At 37.7% G+C, this 17,437-nt stretch overlaps 2 long non-coding RNA genes across 2 annotated transcripts in view; one reads left to right on the top strand and one right to left on the bottom strand.

Moving 5' to 3' along the window:
- LOC134310597 (uncharacterized) overlaps positions 1-17,437 on the bottom strand; it is a 35,831-nt gene that overhangs the window by 5,612 nt on the left and 12,782 nt on the right. Inside the window, exon 2 of the long non-coding RNA XR_010011325.1 lies at positions 5,965-6,023. This is a non-coding gene — a long non-coding RNA (uncharacterized LOC134310597). The remainder of the gene's footprint in view (positions 1-5,964; positions 6,024-17,437) is intronic.
- On the top strand, positions 1,521-9,693 carry LOC134310598 (uncharacterized). The gene is made up of 3 exons (XR_010011326.1): positions 1,521-1,642; positions 6,486-6,668; positions 9,362-9,693. It is a non-coding gene; the product is annotated as an uncharacterized LOC134310598 (long non-coding RNA).

Genomic DNA, 17,437 nt, shown 5'->3' with positions numbered 1-17,437 from the left:
GAAACATTGGTGTTGTTCTGGATAACCAGCAGACCAACATGACGAGATGGTGCCGGTTCCTCCTCTACAACATCAAGAAGATCCGTCCATTTCTCTCCATGGAAGCCACTCAGATTCTTGTCCAGTCACTTGTAATCTTACAGTTGGACGACTGCAACTCCCTCCTGGCAGGTGCTCTTATGTCCACTATTAAACCCTTACAACTCATCCAAAAAGCAGCTGCTCGCCTGGTTTTTAATCAACCTAAACACTGCCACATCATCACCCCACTGCTGGCACATCACCCCACTGCTGCCACATCATCACCTCACTGCTGCCACATCATCACCCCACTGCTGTGTTCTCTTCACTGGCTTTCTGTAGCTGCACGCATTCAGTTTAAAACACTGATGCTCGCCTACAAAGCCAAAAATGGACCAGCCCCAAGTTACCTTTGAGGTCTAATCAAACCCCGCTCTGTACCACGCAACCTTCGAGGCACTAGTCTTGCTCGACATGATCCTGGATTAACCCAGAACTCAAGGAAGACGAGCATCAAGGCTCTTTTCTGTACTGGCACCCAAGTGGTGGAACAAGCTTCCCTGGTCTGTCTGAACATCTGAGTCTCTCACTGTCTTCAAAAAACGATTAAAAACCTTCATCACCTCTTTACTAAGCACTTAAGCTAACATGTACTTACTAACGCTCTTTATTTCTTACTGATACATTTTCAGCAGATTTGTGTTCTTGAACTGTTGTACTTAAACTAGAGTAAGGTAATGTTCACTATGGAAGCTCTTCTGTAAGTCGCTCTGGATAGGAGCGTCTGCTAAATGCAGAAAATGTAAATGTACATATAAACAATGGAAAATCAGTTACAAGGGGCGTAGAGAGGGCGGGGGAAACATAATCGCACAAAATTACGGCTTCATCAAAGGATGGTTTGAGATGCAGTAGTAGGAGAAATACTATCAGGCGTCTGTAAGAATTCTATCACACAGCAGACGGGCATTTGCTCATTAAGGACCGAAAAAGACTCGTGATGAGCTAGTGGTCTGAATCCGACTGCATGCATTAACCAGATCCTCTGTGAGCAGACTACACACACACACACACACACACACTCCAGGCTTTCAATGAACACATGGCTGACAGCTACGTTCCCCGCTGAACGCATTCGATATAGAACAATCGCAGCAAACACACTCGCTTTGCATCACATCATTTTCTCTCTTGCTTTCTCTCTGGTCTCGCGTTCCAGAAGCTTTCTCTGCAGCGGAATCAAGGCTGATTCAGAAAGAAAAACGTCAATGACTAGAAAACATCAATCAGTCTGTGACAGACTGTGTAGCCTCCGGGAACTAAACGCTTACATTTTCACCCCGGGCTTGTGCTTTCATTTTCACCAGAAATACCAGTTACTAGAATATTGAATCAGACACCCTTTTAAAATCGTTTTAAAGAAATGATGGATTAATGTTATATTTGTACTGTGCAGAGTGCAGAGTAGATTCCTCAGTACCGGCTTGTACCACGGACTGTAAGTGGCGGAGTGTGTGTGTGTGTGCGTGTGGGTTTGCCAGGCGTGGCACTGCTGCAGTGATTGAAAAAGAAGGAAAGCAAGAGAAAGTGATGAAGAAAGACAAAGGAAGAAAATGACAAAGTAAGTAAGGTTTTGGCTGTGTCTTGGTATTGGTGCTGTATGTTGTGATTTACTGGTGACATAAAACACACTGACAGAGGGGAGAGATTAAAAAAGACAGAGGAAAACATAGCTGAGAACAAGAAAATGCCAGAGAAATAAAAGGTTGGCAGGAAGAAAGTAAACAAATACCTATATTTGATATCGGTATACATTATATGTACGGCTCTACTAAATTCACGGGACAATGTGCTTAATTTTACGAACCTCATTTTTCAAAAATCACAGATTTCATGGCAGTCAATAAATTACAGTCAGAATGATAGAATAAATGGATCTTAATAGTCTCGTCTGTGTTTTGACCCCCCTCGAATTTTGTCTAACCAATTGCTAACTGAATTGCTGTAGGATTGCTGGTGTAACCGAGCGTCTTTAGTGTGCTGAGTTTATAGATAAAGAAATAAACTATACATAGACAAACTATCAGGAGCAGAATACTTTACTGGTTTGCTTATTTGAGGTGCAGCACAGAGATGATCACGTGTGTAGAGATGCACACTTTTACATTGATTATGGAATCCACAAAGGGACAAAAGGGACACACACATCAAACATTACAGCACACTACACCACTGTTACACTAGCAATCCTACAGCAATTCAGTTAGCAATCGGATAGTCAAAATGTCCAAGATGTCAAAGTGTAAAGCAGCTAAAAACACGACTGTGTTGTAGCATCTATTTATTCTACTGTATTATTCTATCATTCAGTTTATGAGTGTCATTTAATGACTGATGTGAAATGTGGCTCTTTTCTTTATAAATCAGTGAAATCTGTGATTTTTTAAAAACAAGGTCCATAAACTTAAGCACATTTTCCCTTGAATTTAATAGGGCCCTGGTTATATGCATAATGTTTTATGTAGGCTTTTTTTTATGTATCCTTTAAGGTAAGAGGGATGAATATTTCCCATTTTATCTGTAAACAATTTAAAGCTAGTAAATATGAATACACTATGTATACTATATTGCTGCCCATAGCGGTAAAGTGGGTAGCGCTGGTTTGGAGTTTGCATGTTCTCCCAGTGTCCTACCACAGTCCAGAGTGTGTGTGTGTGTGTCCTGTGATGTACTGATGACCTGTCTGGGGTGTTCTCAACCTTTCGCCCAATGAATCAGACCCCTCATGACCCTGACCAGGGTAAAATGGTGGTAAAACAATGAACGAATGAATGATTTTTGCTTTATTGATCCCTCATGGGGGAAATTCGAGTGTAGAATAGAATAAACTAAAAATATTGACTGTGTAGTGCAATTACTATTATATAATAGTATGACAAATTGCAACTACACAGGAGAACACTATACACTATTCTATTTCAATAATGTTTTTACTTTTAAGTAAGAAAAACAGAAAACATGACAGCTAGCTTATGTCATTTTTAAAGTAAAATCAATTTAGTAATGCTAATATGACACTTTCTTCACAGTTTAATTGGACTATTTGATACATCAGGGGGAAAATAAGCTCATATGGTTTAGAGTGACTGGTGTATCTGGCGTATTGATCTGGAGCTGAAATGCAGTTTTTATGCTTTTCACTGTCAGTCCTACACAAGCCAGCAGACAAAGCGATGTCGGTGCATTAGGACTTCCATTAAAACTTTGCTTTTCTTAATTAGCCCTACAAAGATTATGAAATCCCCCGTGGGCTCGGAAAAACGCAAGTCATTCTGCAGTGCCTCCACCCTCCAGGTCCAACGTTATCATCATCTTCCTCACCGTCAGCAGCGACGGAATAAAGGACTGACCGCATCCGGCGCTTCTTCTTAAGTAGCGTATTAAATGATAACATCTGTAATACTTCGTTTAGACTGATAGCAGGAACACACGGAACTACAGAAACCAGAGATGCTAATGAAGGTCCTTCTTGTGTAGCGAACATAATATTCAATTCGATTAAACACTGCACACACCATTGACTTATATGTAATGATTAGCAATTATGGCAGCTAGTCGAGTGTTAAATATAATATTACATCTGCACAAGAGCGTCTAATGACAGAGCGCTTGTCAAATGATGAAAATGTCATTTAAAAAATGATAAAAGCATCTAAAAGATCACAGGCAGACAACCTATCAGTTTGCTTAGATTTGCTAAATGTATGTATTTATGTAGTAGCAGCAAGATTTAAAAGAAACACACACACATATGGGTGGATAGTGCTGTCACTTCACAGAGTTTGATTACCGGTCGCTTCTGTGTGGAGGTTTCCTCCAGGTGCTCCATTTTCCTCCCACAAGTCCAAAGACATGCAGTCAGGTCAATTGACGATAATACAAATGACCCTGTGTGTGTGTGTGTGTGTGTGTGTGTGGCGACCTGTCCGGGGTGTTTTCTGCCTTTCGCCCAAAGAATCAGACCCACCACGACCCTGACCAGGATAAAGTGGTGGTAAAACAGACAAAGCAACAGCGCTACCCACTGCACCACCGTCCCACCCAAACGATTAAATAATTGTTGAAATTATTGATTAATCACCATTAATTGAAAAAAAAGCCTAATTCGTGAAAATCTTTATTTATTTATTTACTTATTATTATTTATTATTTATTATTTACATGGCCGAAGAGTTGTGAACACCTCACCCTGACCATCTGCATATGGAGTGTGTCTGTGGGAGTCTGTGCCTATTCTTTTTAAATAGCATTTAAAGACAATTTATCCCGAAAGTGTTTAGTACAGTTAAGGTCGGTTAAGATTTTGGTTTCTGGGCTCCAAGTTCCTCCACACCAAACCCATCATACTGTCTCTTTATGAACCATGATTTGTACAAGGGTGCACAGTCAACAGTCCAGCAAAATTAGAAGCAAATAATTAGTTGAACATAATTGTTATAAATTTTAATCACTTCTTAGCAATGTGTATGGCTAAGAGACCTGACTTTAATCATTAGGGGGTTGTTTACATACCTTATAGTGCCATACAGTGTATTTTTGTGTTTAATTGTCTAATTTTGTAAGATTGCTGTTTAATACAAGGCCAAAGTAAACATTCATTCATTCATTCATTTGTAAGGTCGCTCATTTATTGTTGGGGCCGATACACCCCGGACAGTCCAATACAGGACACACACACACACACACACACACACACACACACACACACACTTAGGGTAATTTTAGTAGCTCCAATTAATCCTGCCTTCACGTCTTTTTACTGGAGGTAACCTGAGCTCCCGGAGGAAACCCACACAGACACGATGAGAACATGCAAACTCCATACCGAAAAAGGGAATTAAACCCAGGACCTTCTTCCTCTCATGCTGCCCCCATACCAAACATATGAACCTGATATACAGATTATTTAAATCACTTTGAGTTACAGACTAAACCTGAAGCTTTGAAAATTGCATGTTTTATGCTTAATTGCTTACACATTATAAATGTAACTTTATGATATAAAAATAAATTTACCCAGAGATGATAATGACAGCTATAATGTTCTTACAATATTATGGCTGAATAGGTATGGTACACTGAATACCTATTTAGCATTAGCAACTCAGATTCTAAATTTAATTTAATTGTTAATGTGTATTTTTAAATTCCAATTACTTGCCTCTAATTCACCACTTATACATTTATTTATTTACTCTTTCTTTTATTCTGTGGCATTTTATATGCCACAATGCCACATTTTATGACATATTTATATTAAAACCTTCCCCTTAGGGTTTGGTGGGTAGCACTGTCACCTCATAGCAAGAAGGTCTGGGTCCCTTCTGTGTGTCCCTGTGGGTTTCCTCCGGGTGCTCCGGTTTCCTCCCACAGTACAAAGATGCAGTCAGGTTAATTGGAGACACTGGAACGTCCACCTAGGTATGAGTGTGTGTGTGTGTTTGTGTGTGTGTTTGTCCAGTGATGGACTGCCGACCTGTGCGAGGTGTTTCCTGCCTTTCGCTCAGTGAACTGCATCCACCATGACCCTGACCAGTGGTAAAAGAGTCTGATGAATGAACTGTCCCCTTATCAAAAATATAACAATACACTTATTAAAGATAGATGCACTTGTTTATATTTCTTTCTTTGTGCTACTACAGTTACAGGCTTCTCTATTAACTCTTCTTTTTATGAGGACGGGTAGATAACAAATCTGTCCGATGTTTAATAAAACCACTTTTAAATCACTACATTCTACTGAATGCTCAATTAAAAGCATCTATTTACCTTACAACATATAAAAAATAAAGTGAGCAATTAAGCATAATCAGAAATATGATTTTAGACTGATAACATTAGTAAGTAAAAGCATTATAGAGTCGAGAATGTATTAAAACCTACCGTATAGGGAACGTTGGAATCTAATGACCACCATAATGATCTACGATCAGCTTTCAGCACTAAAAACACAAAAGAAATACATGTGTTAATTTTCTCAGTTCCTATTATACAACACTATGATTAAGATTAACATGAAGATTCAGGATTTAGCCGAAAAAGAAACATCAAACTGTATCACACTGTATAAACTATCAGTTATTACATTCATATATACATTTTGCTCATTTAATTTTATATTACATTTCATTTGTCATTTATGGCATTTAGCAGATAATTTTATCCAAAGCAAATTACAATTATCATTAAATACAATTTAAGCGACTGAGTGTTGAGAGCCTTTTCCAGGGGCCCAACAGTGGCAACTTGGTAGTGGTGGGGCTTGAACCAGCAACCTTCTGATTACTTATCAAGTACCTTATCCACTGAGCTACATGTACATATTACATTTTAAACACAAATGTACACACAGACAGGTTACAAACTACAAGTACAGCAGTTTACAAGTACAGTTTTTTTTTCAGGTGATTAAGAACATGCAGCAAGTGTTCAGACTGGGTCAACAACAACAGGTTATTCATAAACACACAGCGATGGATTTTATGGAAGAGTTTTGATGCATTAACCCTCATTTCAGAGACAAATACATTCAGCGGTGCCACAGGAGCTGGTCTACAGAGATGTGATTAAAAAAGTAAGATGGTCAGGTGAGCTATCATTAAAAATAATCTTACTTAGGTGGAATCATATGTGGTGTGGTAAATTCTAATGGACGCAATATTAGTTAAATATTGACCAGTGTTATTCCATTTATTAGACTGAAATGTATTATTATTATTATTATTATTATTATTATTATTATCATTAAATGATTGTAGTGGTAACCTAGTGGATAGAGCTCATAAGGTTACAGATTCGAACCCTGGCTCTGGCTCGACTCCAGGGGCACTGTTCAATATCTGACCCTGCGCTCTGACCCCAGCTTAGAAACAAGCTGGGATATACAGAAAAAGAATGTCATTGTACTGTTCACATCTATGTGTATATATGACGAATAAAGGTGTTCTGTTCTTTAATCATTATGTATTTTGACAAAAGCGTAAGACTAATTTCTTGTCCTGTATATTTACTGCCAGTCTAAAGCATTTTTCTTGATACAGAATATACTTATAATACTTATTTTACTGTGGAAACACTGACATGAACATGCTAGCCCAATAGGTGGCGATGAAACCTCATTATATTTGATGTAAAACACCTAAGGAAGAACATTAAGAGCACATGTCCTGCACAATATACAAACCTGTAGGTACTAAGGGCTGGATACATTTAAAATGTAAACACGAAATTAAATGTAATATAGATGACCGTCAGAAATACATAAATAAAAGCAAAATAATAATATATCCCAGTCAGTCAGGCACAATCTCAGTCCTAACAAGCAGAGATCAACAATAGGACTACAAACTAATGATTAATTATTAAAAATACACATGTCGCCTGTTAAAAAAGCTTTTAAAGAGCTAAAAAGAGAAATAAAACAAAATAAATCAGTTCTTTGTAGTGCTATTTTTATGGATGGGGAGCAAAAATATGAATGATTCCTTTTGGCTCCTACTGTTAAAGGAGTCAAACCCCAGGAACTGAGGCACTGCCGTTACCAGCAGCGAGGATTCTACTATTATGCCACACCAGCCACACCACCAAAAAATCAGCATTTTATTCCATTCTGAACTGTTTAGTGATGCCACATTAGGTGAAATTCAGTGCTAATTTTAAAACGTACAAACACAGAGGCGCTCGTCAACACCGGATAGTTATTGATGCATTTGTCAACTATTTAAACCTCTACCCCATACACATTGCCATGGTGCCATCAATTACATGAAATTACACACACACACACACACACACACACACACTCATCCCCAGACCAAGTGTCCTTTCTTTTTTGAAAACCAAAATATAATCGCCCTGCATAGACTGAGAATGAATCTTTACTGGGAAACAAAGAAAGATGGAGGCGTGTTCTTCATGAGAGATGTTGGGCTTGGGACCAACACTAAGGGGTGCACTGATATGACCCCATGATGGCTAGGTGCATGTAATACCATGGATCTTCAGTATTTGTGAACCTAGCCTAGGATTCAAACCCCCGAAACTCAGGGTAGACTTTATCATTACACCACACCAGCTCACATGGAAAGCAAAAATGTAAATGTAAAAATTTGGTACCTACATTTGGTTTAGTGATGGCACCTCAGGTTAAATTCAGTGCTAATTTTTAAAGCAATTAATCTGGATTAAATATAAAAAAGTAAAAAGCCTTGAAACACGTCCCCTTCTGTCTTTCCACTCACGTAAACACACACAGAGTAAATCTTTACTGGACTTGCACAATTGATTAGTAGAAACAAAGAAGGATGGAAGTATTTAATGTGGATTAAACCTTAATGTGAAATGTATTATCTATTTACACCGGATGCCCTTCCTGACACAAGACTCCTATTACTCAGGCTTGGGACCGGCACTAAGAGTGCACTGATATGACCCCACATTGGCTAGGTTCATGTAATACCATGGATCTTCAGTATTTGTGAACCTAGCCTAGGATTCAAACCCCCGAAACTCAGGGTAGACTTTGTCACTACACCACACCAGCTCACATGGAAAGCAAACATGTAGTTCCATTCCATTCTAACAGTGTGAAAATCTAAATTTGGTACCTACATTTGGTTTAGTGAAGGCACCTCAGGTTAATTCACTCACTCACTCACTCACTCACTCACTCACTCACTCACTCTCTTACTCTCTTAACTGCTTACCCAATTAGGGTCGCGCGGGGTGCTGGAGCCTATCCCAGCTTTTCAATGGGCGCAAGGCACAGTAACACCCTGGACGGGGCGCCAGTCCATCGCAGGGCAGACACACTCACACACACACCCACACATACCCATTTACCTATAGGGCAATTCAGTGTCTTCAATTAACTTGACTGCATGTTTTTGGACTGTGGGAGGAAACCGGAGCTCCCGGAGGAAACCCACTCAGACACGGGGAGAACAAGCAAACTCCACACAGAAAGGACCAGGACCGCCCCGCCTGGGGATCGAACCCAGGACCTTCTTGCTGTGAAGTGACAGTGATACCCACCTAGCGACCGTGCCACCCAGGTTAATTAAGTGCTAATTAAAAAAAAAAAACAATGCAGTTGGATTTAATATAAAAAAATAAAAAGGCTTAAAAGACGTCCACTCACGTAAACACACACTGAGAATAACTAAAAAGAAACTAAGAAGGATGGACGCTGGGAAGAAAGGCAGATTTGGACATGCAGAAAGAGAGGTGATGAATAAGGATGGAGAGGAAATGAGGCACTGATAGGTATTTACTTTTGCAGGTCCACTTTTCACGGAGCAGGGATGGGTGGACAGCGAACAGACCCCTCCGCACGGATAATAGTGTCATTAATCAGGTGGTCAGCGCCTGTCCTCATTATCAGACGTGGGGCGTATGATTACGCTCATTGATTGGGATGAAGAACGCTGCCTGTGATTCGGACCGGGAGCACTCGGCCCTGGTCTGGACCGATTGTTTGGTAATGACCGATTGATTCGAGGAGGAGAGCTGACAGACTAGACCTGGAATGATCCTGTTAGTGGGATGGTAAGCAATTACTACAAAAAACAAATATGTTTCCAAATCCTATGTTTATAAATATATATGACTTAACAAAATGCATTTAATAATGTTTAAGAATAAATAATAAAGTCTCTAAATCAGGGGTGTCCAAACTTTTCTTGTTGAGGGCGAGATGGAGGAAAAAATACACAAACACGGGGTCACAGACTCTTTTATAATAAAATATAATAAAAATATAACAGAGCTCTCTGATTACTAACAATTCCACTTCCTTTTTATCTGAGTGACTGATGATCTATCGTCCACAGTGACATTCAACAACAAGTTTACGACATGCTTATGTCAGTGTAATAATTGATTGATTAATTGTTTAATCAGCTGCTTAAGCTCAACAGTAACACACGTCATTACATATCTGCACATCTTTTGGAGGAATGAGCATAAACTTTATGGGTGGTTAAACTTTATTTTTTCAGATTATTATATTAAGAGAACCTTATTTAAAGTGATCCGGCAGTCAAATAAATAATGTTATAACTATAATGATTATAGACAGACAGACAGACAGACAGACAGACAGACAGACAGACAGACAGACAGACAGACAGACAGACAGACAGACAGACAGACAGACAGACAGATAGATAGATAGATAGATAGATAGATAGATAGATAGATAGATATTTAATGGTCAGGACCCCCACAGGACCACCACAGAGCAGGTATTATTTGGGTGGTGGATGATTCTCAGCACTGCAGTGACACTGACATGGTGGTGGTGTGTTAGTGTGTGTTGTGCTGGTATGAGTGGATCAGACACAGCAGCGCTGCTGGAGTTTTTAAACACCTCACTGTCACTGCTGGACTGAGAACAGTCCACCAACCAAATATATCCAGCCAACAGTGCCCCGTGGGCAGCGTCCTGTGACCACTGATGAAGGTCTAGAAGATGACCGACTCAAACAGCAGCAATAGATGAGCGATCATCTCTGACTTTACATCTACAAGGTGGACCAACTAGGTAGGAGTGACTAATAGAGTGGACAGTGAGTGGACATGGTACTTAAAAACTCCAGCAGCGCTGCTGTGTCTGATCCACTTCTACCAGCGCAACACACACTAACACACCACCACCATGTCAGTGTCACTGCAGTGCTGAGAATGATCCACCACCCAAATAATACCTGCTCTGTGGTGGTCCTGTGGGGGTCCTGACCATTGAAGAACAGGGGGGTAACAAAGCATGCAGAGAAACAGATGGACTACAGTCAGTAATTGTAGAACTACAAAGTGCTTCTATATGGTAAGTGGAGCTGATAAAATGGACAGTGAGTGTAGAAACAAGGAGGTGGTTTTAATGTTATGGCTGATCAGTGTATATGTATATGTATATATATATATATATATATATATATATATTGGAGGATAATATTATAAGGATATATATATATATATAAGGATAATATTGGAGTAAATGTGTTTACATTTTGAGTTTGATCTTGTTTTCTCAGCCTGTCTGTTGGGCACCGGCGCAACAGCAGTTATTATCGTTATGTTACAGCCATCTTACCTAGTAACAACTTTTAAATGATTCGTTTTATAATTAATAAATGAGAATACATTCAATTCAATACTTTGTATGAACTGTGTAGACAAAACCACACCCACACACACATGCAAAATGTAAATGTAAATGCAAAAGGTCTAAACAACTCACTTTTTTAATAATCACTAAATGAAATGAAATGTACTAAGCTACACCATGAGGAGAGCAGAATCACCTCCACACAACTGGCTCAAGACAAAAGCACATCAGCCACAAATTAGGGTAGGAAATTGGGGCGAGAAAAAGAGAACATTCATTTTACAGGATCACTGTAAAGCCCCAGGGCGCTGCCGGCTCCCAAAGATGACACATAAATGTAGCTCACTATGTAGACCAGGCCAGATTTACTTCCACGTACATTCACTAATACAGAGTTCAGCTGTATTGTACTGCTATATGAGAGGAAGTGTGTTACATATTAGAAACACAGTAATAAACAAATAGAATAATTACTATTATTACTATTATTATTATTATTATTATTATTGTTGTTGTTGTTGTTGTTGTTGTTGTTATTATTATTATTATTATTATTATTACTATTATTGTTATTATTACTATTATTATTATTACTATTATTATAATTATTATTATTATTGTTGTTATTATTAATATTATTGTTATTATTATTACTATTATTATTATTATTATTACTATTATTATTATTACTATTATTATTATTGTTGTTATTATTATTATTATTACTATTATTACTATTATTATTATTATTATTGTTATTAATATTAATATTATTGTTATTATTATTACTATTATTATTATTATTATTACTATTATTATTGTTATTATTAATATTATTATTATTATTATTATTACTATTACTTTTACTAATATTATTATGATTATTATTATTATTATTACTATTATTATTATTATTATTTTTGTTATTGTTATTGTTATTATTATTATTACTATTATTATTACTATTACTCTTATGATTATTATTATTGTTATTATTATTATTATTACTATTATTATTACTATTATTACTATTATTATTATTGTTGTTATTATTATTGTTATTATTATTATTGTTGTTGTTGTTATTATTATTGTTATTATTATTATTACTATTATTATTATTATTATTAATATTATTACTGTTACTTTTACTATTATTATTATGATTATTATTATTGTTATTATTATTATTATTATTATTATTATTATCATTATTCAAAACTCTAAAATGCTCCAACACTACCGTGACTAAGTGAGTGAGTGGGTCTGTCTCAGTGATCTCTCTACACATCATGATTTTTCACATCGTCCTACACTCCCGAGAAGAGAGCATGTCTAAATTCTTAGATCCCTTAAAATGCTCCTACTGAGGCGCCTTAATTCTGAGTGATAATCTGACTGAATGACGAGGGGGCGTCCGACGCTTAAAGGTGCACAAGTGTCGTTTATTTGTAAATTCATCAGGGACAGTTTAACCGTTTTCGGGACACGGAGGGAGGCATTAGCTGGCGTGCTGGCTGGTTGTGCCGCCTCAGTCTACTGGTTTGAACGCCTTAGTAAGCTAAAACTACAGTGACAAAATTGATGTAATCTCTGTCTAAGTAGAGCGTCTAAATAATCTGCCTTATGACTTTGATGTCTTATTAGATCCTCTCTACTGAGGCAGCTGATCAGGTAGGCAGTAGGCAGCAGTCCTGTCCAGGTTGTATTCGAAGGATCTTCAAAAAGTTTCCTCACTTTTATATGTTGGTTATAAGCGGTGAGGGTGGGAGGACGAGTAATCGGTCGTGTCTGAGAGACTGAGAGACGCTTATAGTCTGGATTTAGCCCTGTCTGATTTTCACCTTTTTGAACACTCAAAGAAGCTTTAAAGGGAAGAAGATTTTCATGTGATGATGATGTGAAAGCAGCGCTGCTACGAGCTCAACCAAAAACATTTGTTGCTGATGGCATTAAAAAGTTGGTGCGACGCTGGAAAAATGCATCAGAAGGTGACAATGTAGAAAAGTGATGAAGTTTGTTTTGGTAACTCTTAATAAATAGAGTTAAAAAAAGTGTGTTTCACCAGAGGAATCAGCAGGACTGAGTGTAGTTAGTGTGAATATGAACTACATAGAAATTCTCAGCTGGTATGAGGGCAGAACCTTTGCTTGCCTGAATTAGCGTCCTTTGTTTTGCTGAGTGATAACGTGTGGTGCTGGTGAAGCATTTGAGAGTGAAGAGAGGAAAAAGTGTATGCGAGGGTAGAAACGCTGACACTCTGTGAGTAAGTTTGTGCCTGGCAGCAGAAAATCTCCTGATGAGATGGTAGAGGTGTGAAATGTGTTTAAGTGTGCCACGGGCAGAAAGGTTGCCATCCGAACCAAAGAATCCTCTCAAAAATAGAGTAACAAGCCCCGAGAGTACCGCCACCGCCGCTGCTGTATTATGTTAGTGTGTGGTGGTGTTTAAATGTGATGCTGTGATTGTTTTCTGCTGCATTGTGGGCAGAGGAGGAATTAAGAGAGGAGCTTCCCTCAGTTCCCAAAATGGAACTGTGGAGATTCTGATTCATTTCTGAAGGGTCATCCTGAGGATTTTCTGTCCTTCTAATGTGTTTGTTTTAGAATGCTTTTACACTTCAATGGAAAAAATGACAATTATTTTGATTCAGTATAATAAAAATGCCACATTTATATTTAGATAATCGTATTACTCAGTAGGACAGCTGTGTTGATTTTCAGACCTATAACCTATAACTTAAACTATTAAAACAACAAACATATACTGTTTATTTATTTATTAGGATTTTAACGTCATGTTTTACACACTTTGGTTACATTCATGACAGGACAGGTAGTTACAGGTTACCCATGATTCATCAGTTCAAGTCATGAACAATTTAGTGTCTCTGATTCACCTCACTTGCACGTCTTTGCACTGTGGGAGGAAACCGGAGCTCCCGGGAGAAACCCACACAGACATGGGGAGAACATGCAAACTCCACACAGAAACGACCCGGACCACTCCACCTGGGAATTGAACCCAGGACCTTCTCGCTGTGAGGCGACAGTGCTACCCACAGAGCCATCGTGCCGAAAATCCAATATACTGAATTGTGTTTGTTATAAAAACAGCAAGATGCTATATTTGGCACTAGGGATGTAACGATGCACCACAAGACAGTTAAAAATCGATTCACGTGTGTAACAATTCAAATCGGTTTATATGTGTAATGAATCGATATTTACTTGAAACAGCAGAGGGCGCTGACACTATTCACCTCGCCTGGTTGACGTCACTACAGGGTTGCCAGGTTCGGAATTTTCCAGCCAAATGTATGTATGTGAGGATACTTTCTTTATTTGTATTATTTACTTATTTATTTAATGTTGGATCTGTTTTAAAATTTCATTTCAGTTTTTTTTTACACAATAAGGGAAATGTGCAGCATTGTTTTGCATAGTTTGTACCTACCTCAGAAATAAAAGGACATTCATTATTTAGATAAATAAAAGATACTTTGTCATAATTTGTCTTCATTTTCATTTTGTTTAAGAAATTGGGAAAAAATCGTATCGTGAACCCAGTATCGTGAATCGCATTGTGGGTATCGTTACATACCTAATTAGCACCCTACTAAATTCACTGTAAAATTTGCTTAATTTAAGAAACCTGGTTTTTCAAAAATCACAGATTTCACTGATTTCTAAAGAAAAGAGCCACGTTTCACGCCAGTCATTAAATTACACTCATATATTGAATAGAAGCTACAATACACAGCACAGCTTCCTTAATAGTTGAATGTAAACCCAGAACATCCAGTGACTGTGCGAGGCTTCATGTTCTGTCTCAAACTGGAAAATTCTCATTCACCGTGTTTTTAGCTGCTTTACACTTCCACATCTTGGACATTTTGACTATGCGATTGCTAACTGAATCGCCGTAGGATCGCTAGGACGCCTCATAGTGCAAATTCACCAGTAAATGTGAGCCACTTGAACGCTACACGAATGAAAAACATTAAATCATTAAACACAAACCTTAAAGTTTAAATTTCATAGCGAATTGCATATTACACGGGAAAAGCCTCATTTCACGGTCCGTAGATTAGGTAGGACTTTAGTAATAATACATATTACTAAACATACATTCCTGAACCTAAGGAGACAAACTGCAAGTGTCTGGATTTGAGTCTCAGTAAACAGAACAATGCTCTACACATCCAGTAACGTCTTCTTCCTGTGATTAAGACGAACGATCGTGAACGGCCGACAGTAAATCACAGCTAAAACAAGCCTCCTTAGATAAGACTAATGAAAGGCCTCACATGTCTGTGGTTATGGATCTAAACAGGAAGAACCACTGGGGTTTGCTTAAACCAGTTTAAGTGACTACAATCATCTCACACAGAGCATCATTTCAGCATCCTGCTCTTCATTTTTGTTAGTGAAAAAAATCAACCCCAGATTCCACAAGCACATTAAACCAGTGAATGTTGATAGTTGCATTCCTAACAATGATTGGGGTGGTGTGGTTAAAATTATAATATTATATAATATTAAAGTTTTTTTAACTATTATAATAATATATCGTTCCTACTAGAGATGGAAGAGAAACTCATTGTCGCGGTGTCAACCTTTCACTAATAGATGGAGAGAACAAACAAGTTTGTCATGTTGACTGCACAGACAGTGATGGACTATGCAAGGATGGAATTTATAGACGAGCAATTTCCCTTTTTATAATAATTCTTTCTGTACACTCAGTACAGTGTCATAGTCAGTAAATTACGCTGTACCGCTGTGGTATTCACTTTTTTCATAGGCGATGATGACGCTTATGGTGTGAACACAGGGTGATGAGCAATTCTGGCGACAAGAGATGGAAAATCGCTGCCAATAAGCTTTGATTTGTATTATTTGATAATGTGTTAAGCTACTGTTCTCATGTGTGGTAGTGCTTTTGAAGGGCTTAGTCCTGTGTTTAATGCAGGTTAGTCTGGGAGCTCCTGCTCCACCTGGTCAATAAAAGAGCAAAAAAAAATTATTCCTGTTGTCTTGCCCTTGCCTGCGTTGACACCACAAGATATACCTCCCAGTGGGCAACTTAGTTAAAGCCATGATTAGTTGATTAATCAGTTGATTATGGCAGCTTGCTTGAGACATAAGTCATTGCCACCAGCGGGACAGCAGTAGCCCAGTAGGTAGAGCTTTGGGCTATCAATTGCAAGGTTGAGAGTTTGAATCCCAGCTCTGCCATGCAGCCACTGTTGGGCCCTTGAGCAAGGCCCTTAGCTCTAAACTCCAGGGATGCAGTACAATGCGGAAAAAGAATTTCATTGTACTGTACACTTGTATCTGTATATATGACAAATAAAGCCATTGTATTAATTCATAATAGGTTGTTTTTATATATGTTTTATATATTTTTGGTTGTTTTATTATATATTATATTATTATATAAATTAATATCTAATTAAGCAATGTAAGCAATGGATCATTTTGTATGTGAGTTGATAAATAAAATTGATTTATTAGGCATGTTTATTCGACAGATTTTGTCGAATAAAACACTGTATTGTTGACTGTGGTATTGTGGTATACATTTATTATTACAATTTACATTTTTATGCAGTGAGATTTTTCATTAACTCTGCTAGACGTGTTTGCTACACATAAAGAAATGAAAAGAGTGAATGAATTTAATAGTAAACGACTGCACAACAAAAGCTAAGAAAACAATGCTGAATATCTTTGCTTTGACACAAATTTAGCATAGTTCATCTATATTTCTTTATATGTATAATAATTATCCTCAGTCATGCTTAAACACTTAAAATAAAATAAATATTTAGTAAAAATAAAGGTGACAGAACCTCCCTGTGGTGGTGCAGGCATTTTAAAAGCATGTTAGAATTAAATGACATTTAAAAATGATTAGAAAACGATTTAAAGGTGCATTTTATCTACAGCATTTGTTCATCAGCAGCTTATTGTGTATCGTGACACAGATTGAGGTTTCAGATGTAGTTCAGCGAGTTTGAGCTTCACTATAAAAATGAACTCGTTTCTACTCGTAAATTACAAACACAATCATAATCAAATAGAAAACAAAATAAACACAGATTTAGATTTATGATATTTAGATGATAAAGGCCGAAATCTTGCCTCAGAAAACAAGAAAGCGATCCGTGCTTTATTCTCACCCCTGTAACAAAGCACTGGGGTGAACAAACCACCCCCCTCACCTCTAGCCATGACAGATCAG

The sequence above is a fragment of the Trichomycterus rosablanca genome, chromosome 3 (genome assembly GCF_030014385.1).
Source record: "Trichomycterus rosablanca isolate fTriRos1 chromosome 3, fTriRos1.hap1, whole genome shotgun sequence".
In the NCBI taxonomy this organism is placed as follows: Eukaryota; Metazoa; Chordata; class Actinopteri; order Siluriformes; family Trichomycteridae; genus Trichomycterus; species Trichomycterus rosablanca.
The sequence above is the reverse complement of the archived record's forward strand: the minus strand, read 5'-3'. Positions and strand labels throughout refer to the sequence as shown.